Raw genomic sequence first — 19,636 nt, forward strand, 5'->3', positions numbered from 1 at the left:
GAGCTGTTTATGTATCCTTCGACAGTGTTTTGAAGCTTTTATTATATGTAGGTTATTTTCACGCTAGATAATAATGTTAATTTATAATACCTGCGGTAAATAAATAATATGCAAAACAGATTTTGCAGCATGGTTATCCTTTAATTTGTTATTTTGTTACCTACTATTGTCCCGAGTTACGTAATTTCGTGAATACCAAACAATTTGTGGATCATAACCATCTTTCATCCCTTCTAAACAATACTTAATTCATTCTTAGATAATCTAGGCCTATTAACTTTAAACTGTTTCAAAGGGAAATTAAACTGTGCTAAACTGTTTCGTATAAAATAGAAGCCAACGACAACAACTTCTTACAATTCCTAAAGAAAAAAATTTTCGTAACAATTTTTGCATACAGTTTCTTCTTATTGAAAATTGGAGTTAAGTTTACGGAAATTCATTTGAATATTGAAAGCTTTTATTTTATCATTCAGTTCCTTTTCCTTTTTATAAATCTCCGTATTAGCATAGATCTTACAGCAGAGCAACGTGAATTAGCTCATTGCTCTATGGGTTCTGAGGATCGACGAATATTGTTTTGACATGCAAAAAGTAAGTAAATATCCAAATATATCGTTTTATAAAAAATAGTGCCATCGTTGTCGTTTAAAATAATTTAATAATGTATAAAATTCTCAGTATTTTTTTAATTTGAACGCCTAATAAAGTCTAAATAGCAAATTCTAGAACTGATCAATTAAAACTTTACACTTATGGTAGGGGTCATCTAATGAAATACACATCTATAGTTATTTGTGAACTAACAATTAGTGAGGCCCATTCATGGTCACATGAGCATCTATGGTGAGAATGTCCCGTATTATACGAGAGCCTGCGTAGGCTTATGGCGTAGTAAAATACGAATTTTATTAGAAGAACCAATATAATCTGTTGATCAACCATACTGCTATTTAATTACGCATGGAATCGAACAAGATTTTTGTAAATGTTTTCATTTATCTTTGGAAAAAAAACATATTCCGGTACATACAGACATAAAAAATTACCTGAACACATTGTACTAGTCTATTACACACAGTTTCATATTAATCCGATTACTAATACAAAAGTATTATAACTCTAATCGAAAAATATAATCACGAGAAATAGGGTACACATTGGAAAGAACAAGAGAAAAACTATTGTCAACTTATAACCCACAGCGGGTTTCAACTGGGTAGTAATATTATACATTCCTTCTCAAAACTAAAAAACATAGAAAACTAGAGGCCCCTACAGAAGAACGACAACACATTTTCTTACAGTTGCAAAACAGTCGAAAAAATTACTTAATCATCTTTCGATACACGCTCTGCGTTGTCTGACAAATCCGTAAAATATTCTTATGACATGCAAAAACTACAACAAAAAATCCTTTAGTTATTAAAGAAAATTCGCTATATATTTAAATTGTAAAAACCAACTGAAAATCAACCTCTACTTTTATACGTACCACGTCCAAAACAGTGAATCTCATGAACCCTTTTCAAACTTCAACATTTACAATATTAGCAGGATACATCATGGCCGGTATATTACCTCGTTCACTCAAAATAAATATAAAAGAGAGGTAATGAAGCCGGGTTGTCCCAGGGCGACGGAATCGGTTCTCAGACCTCTCTTGACTTACCGACGCCTTAATGAGCTCTCCTAGGCACAAAGCGTGAATGTGTGGGGAAATCGTTTTACATGAGAACAGAATAGAAACTATAAAAAGAAACAATGAAAAAGTCAGAATTATCATAATTAACAGCATCTAAAGTCCCTCTTTATAGATAAGTAATAGAGTAATTTTGGAATAGGAAAAACAATTTTTATTTTTTAAACTTACTTATCAATCACTTTAAAGGGTCTCGTTACTTAAAATTCCCTGGCTTTTTCATTACATTTTGAGTGCCTCTTTGTAATTTAAAAGATAAACTCAACACATCAAAATACATAATTACGCAGCATGATTTTTGTACGCGATGGACAACTAAACTGATTTTTGTAAATTTTGCGCACATTGAGCAGTTTGAACCAACCTGAAATAAAGAATTGCTATCATCACAATTATTATTTGACAGTCCTGACTGTTGTGTGGTACGAAGTTTGTAGAGTCAGCTAGTTATAATATAAATAGTACATTCAATCAAGAATGAAACTAAAAATCTACTCTCTGACTATACAAACACAAAGACACCGAGAATAGCACCGAGATTCTTTCAGGACCTTTAATCGTTTCCGTACCGCACCGTCCCTTACTATTGACTAGTTGCTAGTCTGATTCTTGTTCAAAAAGATTGTACACGTCTTTTACAGACTTTGATTAAATTTCACATACTCCGCTGTCTATCTGTAACCAAAACTAAAATTTGATTGATTGATTAGGAATCCGATTGAGCTGAAATTTTGACAGCATATGCATATTGTTACTTTTTCATATTAGCTTGTTATAAAATAAAATATATATTTATTCCGTTTTACAGCTTTATGGAGGAGGAGATATGGAAAAAAACATTACATTATTCTTATCTTCGGACTGGATGGACAGATTTGCTTATTCTATTTTCATTTAACTTGAAATAGCTGTCATTTGATCCCATTAAAATTTCAGAATAAAATCAAAATTTCATCAGCTTTGACTCAATATTTTTGTTTGAGTCTGTTGTATGTTTTTGTTGTTACAAAAATACTCAATGATAGTTCTTTACAATTACATTACACACACAACTACATTTTACCACTGTAAAAGCCAAATAAAGCTCCTTCATCCTTGATAGAGTAAAAAAAGCAAAGATTTAACTTACATCCCTTATATAAAATAAAATTGAAGTTGCAAACATTTTAACGTGAGCAATCTTGGGCTATAAATATGAAACGTAACAGGACTTAAAAGTATAAATTCACGATCATAAATATGCACAGAACACATAAATTGTAAGCTGTTTACAAGAATATTTATATATCAAAGTTGAAAAGCGTAAACTTGAATAGTAGAAAGTTGTATGGAGATTTTTCCTACTAAAGACGACAAAATCATTGGTTTTAAGGGTAATCTTTAAGCTTTCGCACCCAAAAGAAGTTAGAAAAGGGACCCTATTACGGAGGTTGAGCTGCTATTTGAAAATCATTTCTCAAAAATATGCAATTTAATATACCTTTATGTCAAAATCACAATAAAAAATACTTATTGATTTAAATACAAAAATTATGACTAATTTAGCCTTTCTAGTTGAAATTATATCTATCAAATTTTAGAAAGAAATTAAATTCTTGTAAAAAAATATACATACACCCAAAACCTTGTAACGAAATCATTTAACGCTACAAAAACGCCGCCTAATCTAAATAACCAATTTAAACATACGCAAAAGGCTAAATAAATAAAGATAAAAAATAAATATTAAAATTAATGTCATCATACAATTTTGTTACCTAAAATTGAAATGCAAACTATGTTAGTAGCATTCCAGCGATGATTAAGCCGGTGGGCGGGCGGGCGGATGGAGCCTTCGCGGTATATAAGCGCGGGCCAGGGCGGGCGACTGCACAACACCACTTGTTGCCGACGACAGTGCCTGCCTGTTGACATCGCTGGAACCACACTTCATACGAACCAGGTATGTGGATCTGTGAAAAAAAAACATTTTATTTTTAGAAAGTAATATTCAGATTTTATAAAAAAGTTAGGGTTTTATTATGAAAGTGTTAATTCTATTTCATGTCTCAGTGGTATTAAAAATTATTTTAAGATTAACATTGTAGAACGCAACAAAAAATAAAAAAAAAACATTTAAAATAGCACTTTCGATTCTTAGCTGAAAAAAAAAATACAATCACTCTAAAAATGCCCAAAACAATTTAAAAGTCATACAAATTCAAAAAGTTTAAACGAGTAGAAAATAATATTACGCAAGTTAAGAAATCTGTTAACTTTTTCTGAAACGGAGGACGACTCATACTTATTGTCACAAAAGTTCAGCATTCTTAAAAAGTTTTATAAGTGCGCTTCGGAATTTAAATAAAATTTAAGGAACCCCGAATAAAAACTTTTCTACAAAACTGTGGACTAATGTTCATAAAAAAAACTGACCAGAACTACTTATCAATATTTTGAGACATTCTTTTTCGTTATTTAACATCTGATATTGGTTTCATGTGCAGTAAAATAATTGCTTAGTAAATTCTCGACAGAAAATTCTATAAAATCAAAACAAATTATACTCTCCAAATTCAAACTTTTCGCATCATTATCGTAACAAAGCTACAAACTCACAAGATATGTTAATTTAACTTAAAGCAACTTTCTTTATTGTTCCAATATGACGTCAGACGATAATTAAATCGACTTTGGAAGTTGAATTATAGGAAATACTTAAAATATTAAACCTTCATAATAAACGTCACTTTCTACAACTGAACTTGAAGTTATGAACTCGTAAACTCATAACTTAGAGTTAGAAAACTATAAAAAAGTTAGAAGCTTTAACTAAGCGATTGTAGAGGAATTATTAGAGAAGTTTGGGATTTCTAAGCTTTATTTGATCGACCCATAATTATTTTTATCCTTAACCATTTTAGTACTTCCAATAGCATGTCATTCTGATATCTATTAATTAAGTTATGTTCACAAAAGCATTCGTTAAAAACGAGTTTTTTTTCTTCTTTGAGGATAAAATACGATTTAATAAAAGTTTTGGACATTTACTCTAAGCAAGCAGCACATTTAAATTTATTTAAAAATAATCAAGTATTGGATAGCTTTAAATTAAAAATATAGTCACATAGCTCTACAAATATAAAAAAAAAAACTAGTAATTAATCACGACTCCTGTTAAAGTTATTTTTTATTTACATTTTTAATGAATCTCTCCAATACAACAAGAACGTTAATAATGAATGAACAGATTGCAGAGAATTGATTAACATCATACGATCTTAAGATAAATGATGGAATCCAACGATTCATTTATAAATAGAAACTCTTCGAACTATTATTTTTCAAGAACAATGTACAAAGTTGGAAATAAATGTTACGGAATGAAAAGATATGAGAGTTAAGTATTGTAGAAAAAATATGTGATTGGCCAATAGAAGGGCTCTACTTCAGAGTTTTGAGAGTCACCGTGATATTTTAAACTTAAATTATTAACCGAGTTTGCCGGAACATCTAGGACGTGACACGGACTTGTACTTTTAATGTAGTGTAACGGTAATGTTTATACGAAAAATTCGCACAAAGAAAATCTTACTTACATTCAAAATTTAAATTATTATAAATAAATAAGCCTTTAAGTATTAAGTACTTAAACTTTGACTGACTTTAAAAGTCAGAGAGACTTTAATTTAAGGCAAGAGTTGAATTGACAAAACCTGCGCCTTTTGCCAGTTATCAAATTTCTCTATTGTGCGACAAAACTTCGGAACAATATAATTTTATGTTTAGACACAAATAAATTCCGTATTCAAGTTATAACTTATTGTCTTAGAATTACTTTTAGGTATTAATTATAAGTATCACCTTGGTACCTTTGTTCAATTGTTACAAAGGCAAGTCAATCGGAATTGTTGCTGTAAATTATTGAGATTGAGCCTGAAAATGAGTCTGAAAGCACGTAGTTACTTAAAGTAATATAAAATCAGAACTCTCTTTTTTAAAGCAAACTAAAAGCCGGAATACAATTTTAATTGAAATATATAATTTTACGCAAACTCAGAGAAATAATTACACCGTTTCAAGTCACTATCAAAAATATGTTCCAAAAATCCAAATGTGTCTCTGAATACATTTACAGCTTCCATTCATTTTTCCCATGCATTGTGAGCTCAGAGATGTCAGTAGAGTTTTAATTCAACCGAGTGTAATGCTTTCTATCCACACGTTTCCGCAGGCTTTGACGGAAAATAGCGTCGGTATAATGGCTTCGACATCAATACACGACACTTAACTTTGAAATACCATAACATACTTTGAACAGAAATATATAATATACCGTTATTTTTTCATGAATAATTTTAAGTGATTTTTCTGTAAAATGAAAGGTTGCGGCCTTTTATGGTGGTTAGACAAAGACCAACCTAACCCTTAATGCATCCATCAACGTGTGTCAGTTATTCTAAAATTTCCATTTATTTTGTAAATAAAAATTACTTTAGAACATGCGGGAACCCTTCTCAATTTAAGGGTAAACTCAGTATCCAGCTAAAAATATATATATACAACATAGATACAGAGTTTTCTACAGCGGTTTTATATTCTTCGAGATTAAATATGATGATCCCTTTACGAGTACCTTAGTTTCCTTAACAGTAATCTGGCCTAAACTACCTATCTCAACGTAATCACATAGTAAAAGACAATGTGTTATGCATGCTTAGGTGTTATAACCATGGAGGTTCTATTTCTTAAAAAATATGCTATAAGAAACTTGAATCACTAACCCTCTTATTTTTAACTAGCTTAGACACTGGCTCTACATACTTAGATATCAGTTTTTCCATTTACAATCATTTATGAAATTTCATTAGTTAATCTTAATAGATATTTATTATCGAACACTTAGCATATAGTATCCCGCACAATTTATTATAACACCTTAGCTTCAATAATTTGAACTGTTTTCGCGACGTATAGTACCTCCGTCATCTTTTTCGATAAGAGAACAGAAATATTCAGTTAAAACTCTAGATAAAAGTAAATATATATATTCTAGCTTATTTTGAAGTGTGGATAAGAGTTTATAAAAATGCTCTTTCTCTCATCTTTATTATTCTCGTGTAAAGATAAATAAGTCCACACACTTTCTGTGAACATGAACCAGTCACAAAACTATACTTAGAAGAAAATATTAAAATATGAAGTCACCCTGCAGACTGCTTCTGTGGTATTGTATCTTTCTTTTTTTAATAGAATGACATAGAGTTAGAACTTGACATACTTTCGTCAAAATAACAAAGAGTATTATCTGCCTACCCCTTAGTGTAGGCGTTATAGCAAACACGAGTACAGGATACAGGAACTTAATTTTCAACGCTGTCATAAAATAAACTCGATTCAGGAAGATTAATATTTATAAGTTGTGTTTGTAGTCCAGGTCCTTTAAGAGCTAGAGTGTTTATGAAGAACAGTTCGCAACGCTATAGGTTACCAGTGACCGACAAATACATATTTCGTTGTTTGGCAGTTCATTTTTATTTTCGGTAGTAGGCCGTCACGCTACGACTTATATTTTCTAAAAGGACGTAAGAAAAATAATTGTAAATGGTAATCATAATTATTGTCAGGCTGGTGTGCAAAGGATTTTTTCTAATTGATTCGATTCTAAATTTTGTGTATAAAATTTTAGTGACGTTCCAAAAAAAAGAACGCGGTAAGGACAAACGTATTGTATGTCATCTATTTGTCTATCGAGATTAAGAAGTAGGTCACTGTTGTACAAATACGTAGTGACGTGAGTTCAATAGTGAACGAAAATAGAACCTTTTTTGATGTAATTAGGAACGTCACCTCTAAGGTAAAGGAGAGTGTTTTCAACACCCTTTGTCTTAGTATTGTTAGTTCACCTTTAGAATAAGTTACGGAAATCACTACGCACATGGCATTGTCTTTAAATAGTGATATGAAATATGCATTTTTATGTTTAATACAATTGATGCAGAATTTTGTGAGGCTTATGTAGCACTTTATCTTTTCTTATGCTCATAATACATGCAACCGTCTTGCAAATTTAAAAATATGATAATTTTCTTCGACAAAGTTTCGAACACTAACAGTAAATATCATTTTTACTTAACACCATAAGATAACAACTGCACAGTTTTCTTTAAAGTTCGAAAAATATGCATTTTGCAATAAAATAGAGTCAGTAGTAGCTGAAGTAAAAAGTTGAGAATAGATTTATGAGACACCGTATATGTGAAAAGTATTGTGGATAGAGTCGGTTATTTAAATAGCTTGGTTCGTATTTTAAAACAGTATTAAGTTGCTACAAAAACTACGCTTGTGACTACGAAGTGCTACGAACGTAGACTATCTCTACGAGCGCCGGTTTTACATTCACAACTATTTATCGATAAATTACGGAGGGTTTATGAGGAAAGCTACATACTTTATTTTTGTGCAGACTTTAAAACTATCGGTTTGATATGAGTACTGTACTACAGTACTGGACTTCGTAGGCATGTGTTTCTTACTACGTAGATACCAACAACAAAATTTTGTTGAACCTTTTCAGGAATTAACAAAACCGTTATGAAATGAAGGCTAATATGTGGTATTCAAGAATAAAGTGTTAATATTTGCATATATTTACGTTATAAAGGCTTGAGCCGAAAAATGTACCTACCCCATTTGAGGGTTAAGGCAATAAACATAAAAACATATGAGAACTCTCATCTCACTAAATTAAGTAGAATATTATTTAATAATAGTTAGTGATAAAATTCTCTAGTAGATAAGAAGCATGAAGGTTTTATTATAAAGTCCTAGTAAAGTTTTTTCTTTTTTTTATCATCCCTTGAATTATTTCCGAGTTTACAGTTAATAAAGCTAAATAACCCGCCAGTTTCATTTACAATATTTTGTATCATTAGTATATACTAGAATTTTTTGTTGATTTCAGCTTATTTGTATCATGTGTTATTAACAAATTATAGAACAAGGATCATCATTATTTTTTTGCTTGAAGGTAAAATGTTTTAGTTCATGTATCATTAAGGAAACCTAACATATAACAAAGTCAAAATATTTCAGATTTCATTCAATTATTGGTAATGTACATAAATAAGCAGGAGATTATTCTTTAACTAAAAAATATTTTATATGAATATGATAGAAAGATTGTAAAAAAAATCTGAAAAGTTTTTTTTTATGTCTCAGGTCCTACCTAGTTATACTATTCGAAACTGTTTTTTCAATTATGTTTTTCCCCCTAATTTTATCGGATATTTAGCACGCGATGCACTGTTCCTTCAGAACTTGTTATATGGCCTAAAATAAATATGTCAGATAGTTGAGATTTTTGTCTTTTATAACTCATTTAATTTCAGAAATATAAACAGACATATTACTGAGCCACGGCAACTTCACGTTAACTAATTTCTACATCATACGAATATAAAATACTTATAAGATATTATTAGAATAACAGATATTCCTGTTACCGTCTGTTTTATTTGAGGACTAAAAAGCAATACCTACTAAATCAAAAAGGATTCTTGTACAAATATGTCTAAAAGCGAGCATCCATGCCTGAGTTAACCCATATACGTAAAATATTGTATACATAAAAAGTGTCATAAATTTCCTTGCACGGAATAACATTTTGGGTGATTTCTTTTCTCTGTTATTGATCCAAAAACGATGAAAAGGAGGTTTAACGCGACTATTTCTAATTATATTTCAGAGTTATTGAGTAGTTTCTTTGGTAGACAGCTTTGCTGCTATCAATACAAGCCAATCAGCTGTCGTCGATAAGTCATATAACGTCAAAATCTCATTACGTAAAATAGATGAAAATCAAACTATAAACCCGTTCCCAGTATTAAACTCGAACAAACAACAATAAACATCAAACATTTTCGGCCAAATCACTATTAAATTGGAGAACCAATTCCGTGAGCGAATTGAAGGCTTAAAATTTACCGCCAATAATAACAAATAAATTGAATTTAATATACGAGTAATAGTGGTATACGCCTGGTGCACATACTGCGCGGGACGGACGCGTCAACTTCACGCGTACATCCAAACTCAGCGATAATTACGTGTTTCCATTTCACCCTTCTGTTATTTTCCATGGACCATCCAAATTACGCGCATATCCCATAGCGCTTAATAAGGTGCGAATAAATTATAATCTCTCAATTAAAAATAATTACACCAAAATTGTTATAATTACAGAAATTCATAATAAGTATGAGATTTTCAAATAATGGTTACGGTTCACGGAAATGAGAGTTTTACGATCGTTGTTTTGAGTTTTACAAGTTTGGACAGCCAAATTTTATACAATGTGCAAATTAGTTTGTTCTTTGTTTTAATGATTGACTTGTTTTATGTATGTAGATTTACACTATAAAACCACCATGACCATTGGTTTATGGCCGTCAATATTCTACATCCGATTCTCTATATATGCGATCTATATTCGTAGCAGTAGGTATTAGACTAGACTAGCAGTAGGTTAAAAATCGCCAGAGTTATAGACTAAGTAGTATTCTCCCAAATATTGTTTCTTAGTCTAAATTCATTCTTCATCTTTGATAACGAACTAGTATATTCCCTCCACTCCTTACTACCGCGAGTCACACAATACTTTTCCACATGTAAGATACGAATTCTATTTTACCATACACCAAAAGGTAATTCAAATATTTTCTCGTATAACCAAATATCAATGCACGACATTGTAAATGAAAATTCACGTATCAATACCTAAGGGACAGGAAGGTATTGACGATCTCAATATTGTGGGAATCAAATTCTGACGTCTAAAAAATTGTATGTACCGACATATTTAACATGATAATATGTCAGAATTTAATTCTGTATAATATGTTAGCTGATTTTACTGGTATATTCTGTAGTATTACACAGAGTCTGAGTGACAAATTGAAGTTTTGATCAAGACACAAAATAAAGATTATTAAAATAACCTTTAAAAATGTTAGTGAAAATAACCAAAGCCAAAACCAAATAATTATTTCATGAATTTTACCAACCATTAAGACATCCTGGATACAAAAAAAAACATTTCACCAAAATGTCTGTGGACACAATAATTATTTCAAATTTTTTCAAAAACAACATATCCACCAAAAAATTTAGCTGTACAATATACATTATAAAATGTGATTCAATTTGCCTATAAGCCAAACGTTAGGCGGAAACATTTAGAATCGTTAGGCTCGCGTATAGTCGAACAGTGAACGTAATAGGCTTTCCCCAAAAGGGTTTTGCAAATTATCTGTTATCCCTGTAAAGAAAACAGAGGTAGAAAACCAATATTCCTGTTTTCGTATATCCTTCATTTATATTCTAATGTAAAGTAACATCCCTGATTATATTTTTAGGACGATACATTGCTATGTTTAAATAATTCATTCGATGACTTCAAAAATGTTCGTGTTATTTTATGAGTTCCAGACATTTTAGATCCAAGACAATTCCCATTGTCATTTCCTTATTTTATTTTTTCTATTTTGTACTAATTGATTCGTTTATTAATTTGGGACGATACCTTTCCGATCTCTTTAATCTTAATTCTTATAAAAATATGAGCGAATATATATATATTTTTTATAGAAACGTCTAATTTAATCAAGTTTATTAACAGTACAATCATTTGCTATATACAAAATTTAAATAAATTGACTCTCTGTCTCCAGTACCTATACAGTGTAATCAATAGTTCATAGTATTTTTTTTCTACAAAAACTACCTCTTGTAGCAAATATTAGTTCTGTCCCAATGGACAGCCGCAGATTACACCAGGCTAGCGAAAATCGACCGCTTCACGGAGGAACAATAGTAGAGAAAATAACTGCTCACCACCGAAAATTCTCGAATCACAGTTTCCAATTACATATCCAAGTTGAAATCAACTATTACCCTGTTCAATGACTTTTAGTCGAATGTTCTAGAGTGATAATTTCTAAAGGTGTTCCATAGTTAAGATGTGCTCAGTCTCGCAATGACTCCAATCCGCTTTATCCACGGATTTTCGATTTCAATTAGGTTCTATATGAGGAAAATAGGAAATACGAAAGGATTCACTTTTCTGAGTGAATGCATTTTACGAGGTGAGGTCTGCAGGTGTTAAGATAGTGAAAAATATTTTTATGTAACATTAAGTAGGACGATGGTAGAACTAGTACGTGATATCGTTTTCAAAAGGCTTTTGTAAGCGTCTTTTTTTTGTATTAACAATCACTAACATACCTACTACCCAAGTACCAAGCCACTTGTTACTTATTTAACAGACCAAAGATTAACCACAAAAATAATAAACGATTCAAAAATGGCAAACAATATTATAATATTAATACAATGAAATTCAACAGGAATAATTCATCGGAACATCACGAAACATTTGCATGAATTAAAACATAATTTTCGCATCGGCAAAGTTTTACACTCTCAATACAGGTCGCATGCTACAGGAAGCATCATAATTTAATTTGATATCACATTAAACATGCTTTTTGCGAGCAATTTTATACCAGTTAATTTAATTGTTTAATTATCACGAATATATGATATGATTTTCTGATTGAATTGTTAATGCATAAGCCGATATTATGATTTATTAATTCACATTTTATGCGGAAAGGGGTGAACGAAAAACTCCCGTCTGTATTGAAGATGATTAATGAGATGAGATGAATGATACAGCTTTTCCTGACGATTGCATGTTTAGGGGTTAGCATGAAGCAAAAAAATACAAGTTTAGAATTGTAAATTGCGGAAGAAACACTACGCTACTCGAAGGTTATATTTTAGCTACTTACTTACTTACTATTTTATAGTAACACTTGCTATCCTTAGACTCAGGGAACACCTAGTTAAGGGTTTAAAATTTCAAGAATAATTTATTATATCTCTGGAGAACTCAACAAAATCTTTGTTACAAAATTATTATTTTGATAAATATGAAATCGGATGATACGGTATAGGTAGTGGTTTCTTAGGTTTACGTGAATGTTAGTCTGCAATCGCCGAACATCCTGAAGGTTCCAGCCATTACATTAGATTATATTTTCTGCAATCAATCTATTTCTTCTACATACAACTAGGTAACAATATAAAACTCGTTGCAACCGATAAATGTTTGAGCTAAAGAGGTCGTCGGCGCCCATTTGTGGTTTGGTCGGTTCGACGGCTCGATTCATCGCCTTTGCGTCGACGTCGATTCAAGTTAACAATATTATGGACCGCAGTTCAATCCGAGATAGATTAACAGATTTCATCGGAAATATTGCATCGAACTATCAGTTTAAGCCTTTGAATATATTGTTAACAGGTGTAGATGAAAGTAAATAAATTAGATTCAACAAATTTTTCGGTTTAATTCATTTTGATTTGAAGAGACGTGCTAATCTCTGGATTTACAAAATTACTAACGTTATTTAAGAGGATCGTAGACTATTTATTAACCTTAAAAATATCAACGAAGTGGGCACTGGTTCGCTAGATCTAATACAATTATGTAACATCGTACTGAGTTAAATACACGAACGAAAATAGTTTGCTATGTCTTAACATTTTTTATCCACTGTAATGAAATAAACATCAATATAGTCCATACTTTCAAAATCCCCAGTCACCAGTTAATTCACGCTTAACAGTATGTAACGGCTTACATTATCACAAGCCTAACAGGTTGTAGAGAAATATAGTGGAATTCCAACCATGCCACCCTGCGCGCACATAAAGGATAAGATTCGTCGTATAGTTTGTAAAACCTACTATATCACATACTTTGAGTTTGGATCCCAGAATGTGGTAGAAATAGTAGAGTCTTTTTGATAGACATTATACGGCTTGGTCAAATCTTAAGTTAAGATACTGGTTTGGTATCGGAAAATAATATTAGTATGCTACACAACTTTAAAGGTAGGTACAGTTTATTTAGTAACTAACTTGAATAAAAATGAAATTCTTAAATAAAAGAGCGGTAAATATAAAAAGTTTTATCAAATTTGTCTTTTAAATTTAATATTCGCGAAAAAATATAATATAAACAAGTTGAAAGGCCTTTTAACTGCTAACTGTAAACACTTTATCTGTATAAGCGGCTTGAAGCAGAAAAAAAACTGGTTGTTTAATTTGAATTCATTTTAAACGGCTGCCATGATAAGGCACGGGTCACAAAGATGAAAATAACGAAATCTGGAGATTACCAACATTGTAAATTGCATTTTGTTTGTAAAAATTATTAGAATTAACACTTTTGTGTATTCAATTGATAGAAAATATTTTTTGCGCTCGAATACACTGCTTGAATTGGAATAAAAAAAATGGTAGAAAAAAATGGAGATTTTTAGATGTAAAAAGGTACGACAAAATTATAGAGTGAGAAAAATCATGTTTATTTTATAAAGTTTATACCTAATACTAGTTTTCTTTCTTATAGTATTAATATTTTTCGGCCATTTTTCTTTACGAAAAACAACCCAAATTGTATAAAAACTCAAATCTTTTCGCTTCCTATCGCAAGAGATTTTGTAATCCTTTTACGTTAACCTTATCTCAAGCTTTTACCATTAAGCTGAGAAAACAAAATTTTATGATCATCTTGAATGAAAATGCATAGCACTCAAGATTAACAAACAATTTTAGTGAAGTGTCATTTTTACCTAAGTAATGGGAATGCTAAGTATATACTGAAACTAAGTTACTTTGGCAAGGCTTCATGACAGTTTGAAGTACTACATAGGTACCCATGTCTGTACCTATTGTCGCCTAGTTCAGGCATTTGTAAGATGAAAATAGTGGGTATGTTTCTGTTTGTGTGTTCGATTATCTTCAAGCTTAAATGGCTGAACCGAATTCGATAAACCTTTAAAAATTATTTTCAACGGAATAAGTAATTTTAAAACTGATTGGATTCAGACATAAAAAAGCGCTTTTTTAGTGGAGGTTCAATACTCAAATTCTTTGAAAATCATTGCAGTAAAATTAAAAAAAAGTTGAAAACTGAAAAAACAATATTGTTCACTGCTATTCTAAAAAGGTATGTAAGTTTAACTCTCCTTACTTAACTTTTTACAAGAAGGTGACACCTAGTTAGCCGAGTAACGCCATTCCCATTATTGGATCAACGCCTCGCGGATGAGCTCTCAGCTACCGACGATGTTTATCAAGCCACTCAACTTTGTGTTAACTTTTACCACATCTATTAGTTTCTTCAACATCTTTCTGAAAGGCTGAGTAGTTAGACCTTTAGATAGTATTAGTTACACTACCGCTTGTATCGCTACCGCGAGTTTTCGTGCGCTAGTGCTTTCAAAATTTTAAAGCAAGATTTTCATCATCGGTAACAGACCGATGAGGAAAAGAGATGGCATTATGTGGAGTGTATAGCGCCTTCCTGCTTCCTCAACACGATGCTAGTATCACTCTGGTTTGGTTGCGCTTTTCGGTCTTCACGCTTTGAGAGGATAAAAAAAGAGAACAGAAATGTTTTTTTGCACTACCGATCACTTATCTTTATAACGAGAAACTGCCATTACAGATTTTTTTTATCAGACACAGAGACCTTGTCATTCGTTACGTTAGCTCGTCCCAAATTGCGATTACCTTGATTTTCAATTCATCACCAAATTCTATCTGGTTTAGGGTAATAAATAAATTTTCGTGTTACAATTTTTTTTCATTAGCTTCCGACGGCAATTGAAAATCAATTCAATTAATTTCTCCAATCTGAAATCAAATTGGATTTAATGAGATATTCATTGTTTCAAAAAGTAAAACGATTTCAGATAAATCTTTTGGTTCTTTTAAACTAATGTTGTTTTCTGGGCCATTTATTTGATTCCAAATCGTTTCTTTATACCTTTATTTTAGTGTAACGAAGATTAACATTTGTTTTTTTTTAAGAAATCCTTATGCTTTATCTGTTTGTAAGTTAAAATGTATTCTAACTTCGATATTCAGGTAAGGCGATTTGAAACTAGAACGAAACCAAGCGAAAGACAACATGTGTCGTCTTACGGTTGGAGTTGGTATTCATTTATTTAAAGTTTATGTTTAGTTTATTTATCCGCTCGAAAGCTACATTTCAGACGACCTGACTTAATTGAGGCCTTATAAGAAACTGTCTCTCTGAAACTCTGAAACTCAGGCAAGGTGTACGAGGTGCTTGAATGAAATACCAAATAGCCTAAAAAAAATCTGTTTAATTTTTCTTCAAAATGAAATCGTATTTTTAGACACGAAATATTGAAAGGCCTAATATTTCGTTGACGGCAAACGATCTCGTCGCTGTTTATCATGGCAATTAACTTTCGCGGAGCGATGCTTACGAAATATATTCTGTGACCGCGTCACCCTGCCGCAAATTGATGGAAGTAACAGCCTTGCTCTTGAGTTCTCATCTGTTAGCGGGTTTTAAATTGAAATAGGAACTCGAGCAGAACGTGTTGCGTAGTTGAATTTGTATAAAGTTGTAAGTTTATTTAGAGACCTGCCTCAATGTTTAGCAAATAATCATTTATTTATTTATCCATTTATCCTTTACGCACAACGTGTAAAGAGGCGGACTTAATGCCTTAGGCATCTATACTGTTTGTATTCTAAAGTGGATGAATAACGATTTAATTACTCTTGTATGGGTCTATAAAAAACATTTGGATAATCTTTGTCAATTATTTCTTACTTGTTATTGCCTGTCAATATTTGAGTTGTAGATCACAATTTAGTTTTATAGTGTAGAATTGTAGGTACAACATATATTCAGTATCCTCACAAGGCATTTGATCACAAAATAATTCAAAAAACTAAATTATTTACTATAATCAATACTTAGAAAGATCATGACAAAAAAAATGTCAAGTTAGAACCGCCCGTGCTTGAAAAAGCCTTGTATAGAAGAAGTTCAATGGTGTTTATTTGTCAAGATTTATTATGATTAAGGGGAACCCGAAATTGTTACGAGTAGGCCGTACTAAGGGAGTACTTTCATCTACTGAAAAGCTTGTATGATTTGTTTCATTGTTTTCATGATTCATAAAAGGGTGAACGCGCATACAATTTATTATTCATTACGATTTTTGTTTGTCGTAGCTGCAATATGTACCTATATTTGTGTTTGTTTTTTAATATTGGTAATTTTATCGTTCAAGCCACTCTGTATTAAAAATCTTTATTCAAAGAGTTCGAACTACTTATTTTCAATTCAAAACTTAATCAATTTACATAGTCTTAAAAATAACAGCTCTTAAAAGGTCAAAGTTTAACAAAAAGTAAGAGAAGTCTTAAAATTGTAATGAAATAGACTCATTGGTTACCAAGCTAGCTGTCAAATAGTGCCGTAAACAGATATCTGCAAATTCAGTAATGGATCGTACACGGCACGCCACTATCGTGGACAAACAACGATGTTGATACCCTTTTTGTAGCTACCGTTAAAAATCCTTCTAGTGTGATACTTCCGTACCACACAGTATCTACGGTCAATGGTTAAAATAAGTTAAGTTACTCATTAGCATAAGAAAAATAAAAAACTATACAAAAACAAATAATTTTCTAGCACAAAATGCTTGCTTTAAAAAGCTTCGACAGAGACTTACACTCACTCACAATAAAAAGCTCATTATGAAAGAAAAAACAAATGAAAGATTCTTAGTTTGAATTCGTTCAGACCAACTTTGATCTTCGATTTATAAATAAAACACCAACAGGCGATCAGAATGTATCATGGCCAAAAAATGGGAACGCCGATGAAATAATCTTTGAATTGACATAACCTATTTAGGTAAATGTCACGTGATCCGTGAATGTCACTTCCACACGTATTTTGTTGATTTGTCTGAAAGATTGTAATCTTTTTATGGAACGTGATTGCGAAATACATATTTACGAAGCTGTTAAATGATTGGTATTTTATGATTAGGAAAGCAAATTTATTAAAGATGTAATGTGCAGCGTATGGGACAGAATAATCAAGTAAAGAAGTTCTATCATTCTTAGAGCAAATTTTCGTTATCACTACTAACTTACAACAGCCAGCACTTCGATGCCAATCTCTTCATAAGTATGTAACAGAGATTGTCATTTATTTACGACCCGCCAAACATAATAATCTGCACTAAACAAGCGGCCATCTTTATTTGATGACGTCACGCAATATGCAATGATTTATAGGCCAATCTAAAGGGTTTGAGGGAAAAATTAGGCTGATATTATGTTAGTACGTGACTTCGGATGGTATGCTGACGTCACCAGTCCTGATAGATGTTTTTACGATCCCCGTTATTAACATTTCAGTACAGTAAAATTTGGTTTATTGCGAAACACGGTTCGGGAATAAAATTTATTATTGTTTACACGCTTTCGAATATAATAGACTCTGAGTTATGTCATTTGAGTCGAAATTTGACTGGAATATAATAAAAGAAATATTGTTTTTTGAAAACAGGGATAATTGACAAAATTGAAAATTGAAATTATCTAACTATAAAAATGTATTTATGGATAACTATAAGGCAATAAGAATGTTTTCCTACGTTTTTTGTTTCAAAGATTGATACTTGGAACGAAAACGTTTGAGAAATATTGATGAGTTCTGTGAAAGAAACTTGACCTTAATCAGACCTTAAATAATTATAGCGAATTAATTTACAAGTCTAATTGCATTTTCCTCTTTTTTGTAAAACATTAGGAACACGTTTCTTAAAGTTAATTAGTTGACAATTACAACCATTTTTCTCTTCCCAAGGACATAATTACACTGAAACGGATATTTAGAATCAAAATATGTTTTAAAAGGAGTTTAGTAAACTTCAAATATATTTAAGTGCTCATACTTTCTAAAACTAAATAATAATAATGAGTCACGCAGAGAATTTCTTTTGTAAATATGTGGTGAAAGTGATTTTTATGTTTCCTTTTTGAATTTTCCTAAATAAAATAATTGAATTTTTTGAAGCATCCGAAAGACACTTTTTGTAAACAAACCCTTTTTTCATAGCTGCTATCTTTTTCGCTATTTTCTTTTAATAAAAAGGAATAATAAATTTGTCGAGTTGTAACTAGACTAGTTAAGACTAGCTATTCGAATCGTGTTAGTGGTCAGTTAATGAAATTATGTACGGCCACAATTAAGTTAGGGATCCCAAACCAATATGTGGTTTTGTTAACTTAGCGGTTTAATTGATTTCAGTAAATTGCAACCGTATAAACAATTTAATTACTTTTTGAAAATAAATTAATTGTGTTTGCGAACGCGCTATGGTATAATTTGAAAAATGATGAATGACATATGTATGTATGTATTTAAAAATACAAACGCAAAATTTTCATACGTGTTTTCAACCGTAGGCAAAAACAAAACTATGATTTAACCTTCCTTTACTGTATGTTGAAATACTGTATTGTTTGTAGTGCATATAAAAATCTTAATTTTTCCCAAATTTCAACCCAAAAGCAGAATATGTGAAACAAAACTATTTGGATGATACATATGCCACGATAACTAACGGAAACTACTGCAAACTTTGTCCTACCAATGTTATTTATATTCTAATAGTTGAGAAAACAAATAGAGGGATTTGAGAACGAGATCTCGAGACCAACAGAACAGGGTGCAAAAAACCTACCCTTACTTATACCAACTTAATAACACAAAATTTTCCGTGTTGCCAGATTAATTTTTGAAATTTAGTATCTCTCGTTCTACCCACCCACATGTATTATTCAATTTAAATTTTAATCAGAGCAAACTGACAGGCCTCGAGAACAACGGACGCACATACAAAATTTATTTGCTTCAGTTGTATGTGATGTATGGAAGTAGGTAACACCTACATGGTGCTTAATGATAATTTATTTTACGTGACTTTTTTAAGTTCCTTCTTTCTGACACTTACATACTTAATCGGGCATTTTAAA

General features: G+C 31.3%; 1 protein-coding gene across 2 annotated transcripts in view; it reads left to right on the plus strand.

Annotated features, from left to right (window-relative positions):
- Positions 1 to 3,524: 3,524 nt before the first annotated feature.
- LOC113505332 (diuretic hormone class 2) overlaps positions 3,525 to 19,636 on the plus strand; it is a 46,881-nt gene continuing 30,769 nt past the window's right edge. The window contains exon 1 of one of the 2 annotated variants that reach the window (XM_026887970.1): positions 3,525 to 3,644. The gene's annotated coding sequence lies outside the window, so the exon portion shown is untranslated. The remainder of the gene's footprint in view (positions 3,645 to 19,636) is intronic. The other variant, XM_026887972.1, reaches the window with a different exon arrangement.

This window comes from Trichoplusia ni, chromosome 25 (assembly GCF_003590095.1).
Source record: "Trichoplusia ni isolate ovarian cell line Hi5 chromosome 25, tn1, whole genome shotgun sequence".
Taxonomy (NCBI): domain Eukaryota; kingdom Metazoa; phylum Arthropoda; class Insecta; order Lepidoptera; family Noctuidae; genus Trichoplusia; species Trichoplusia ni.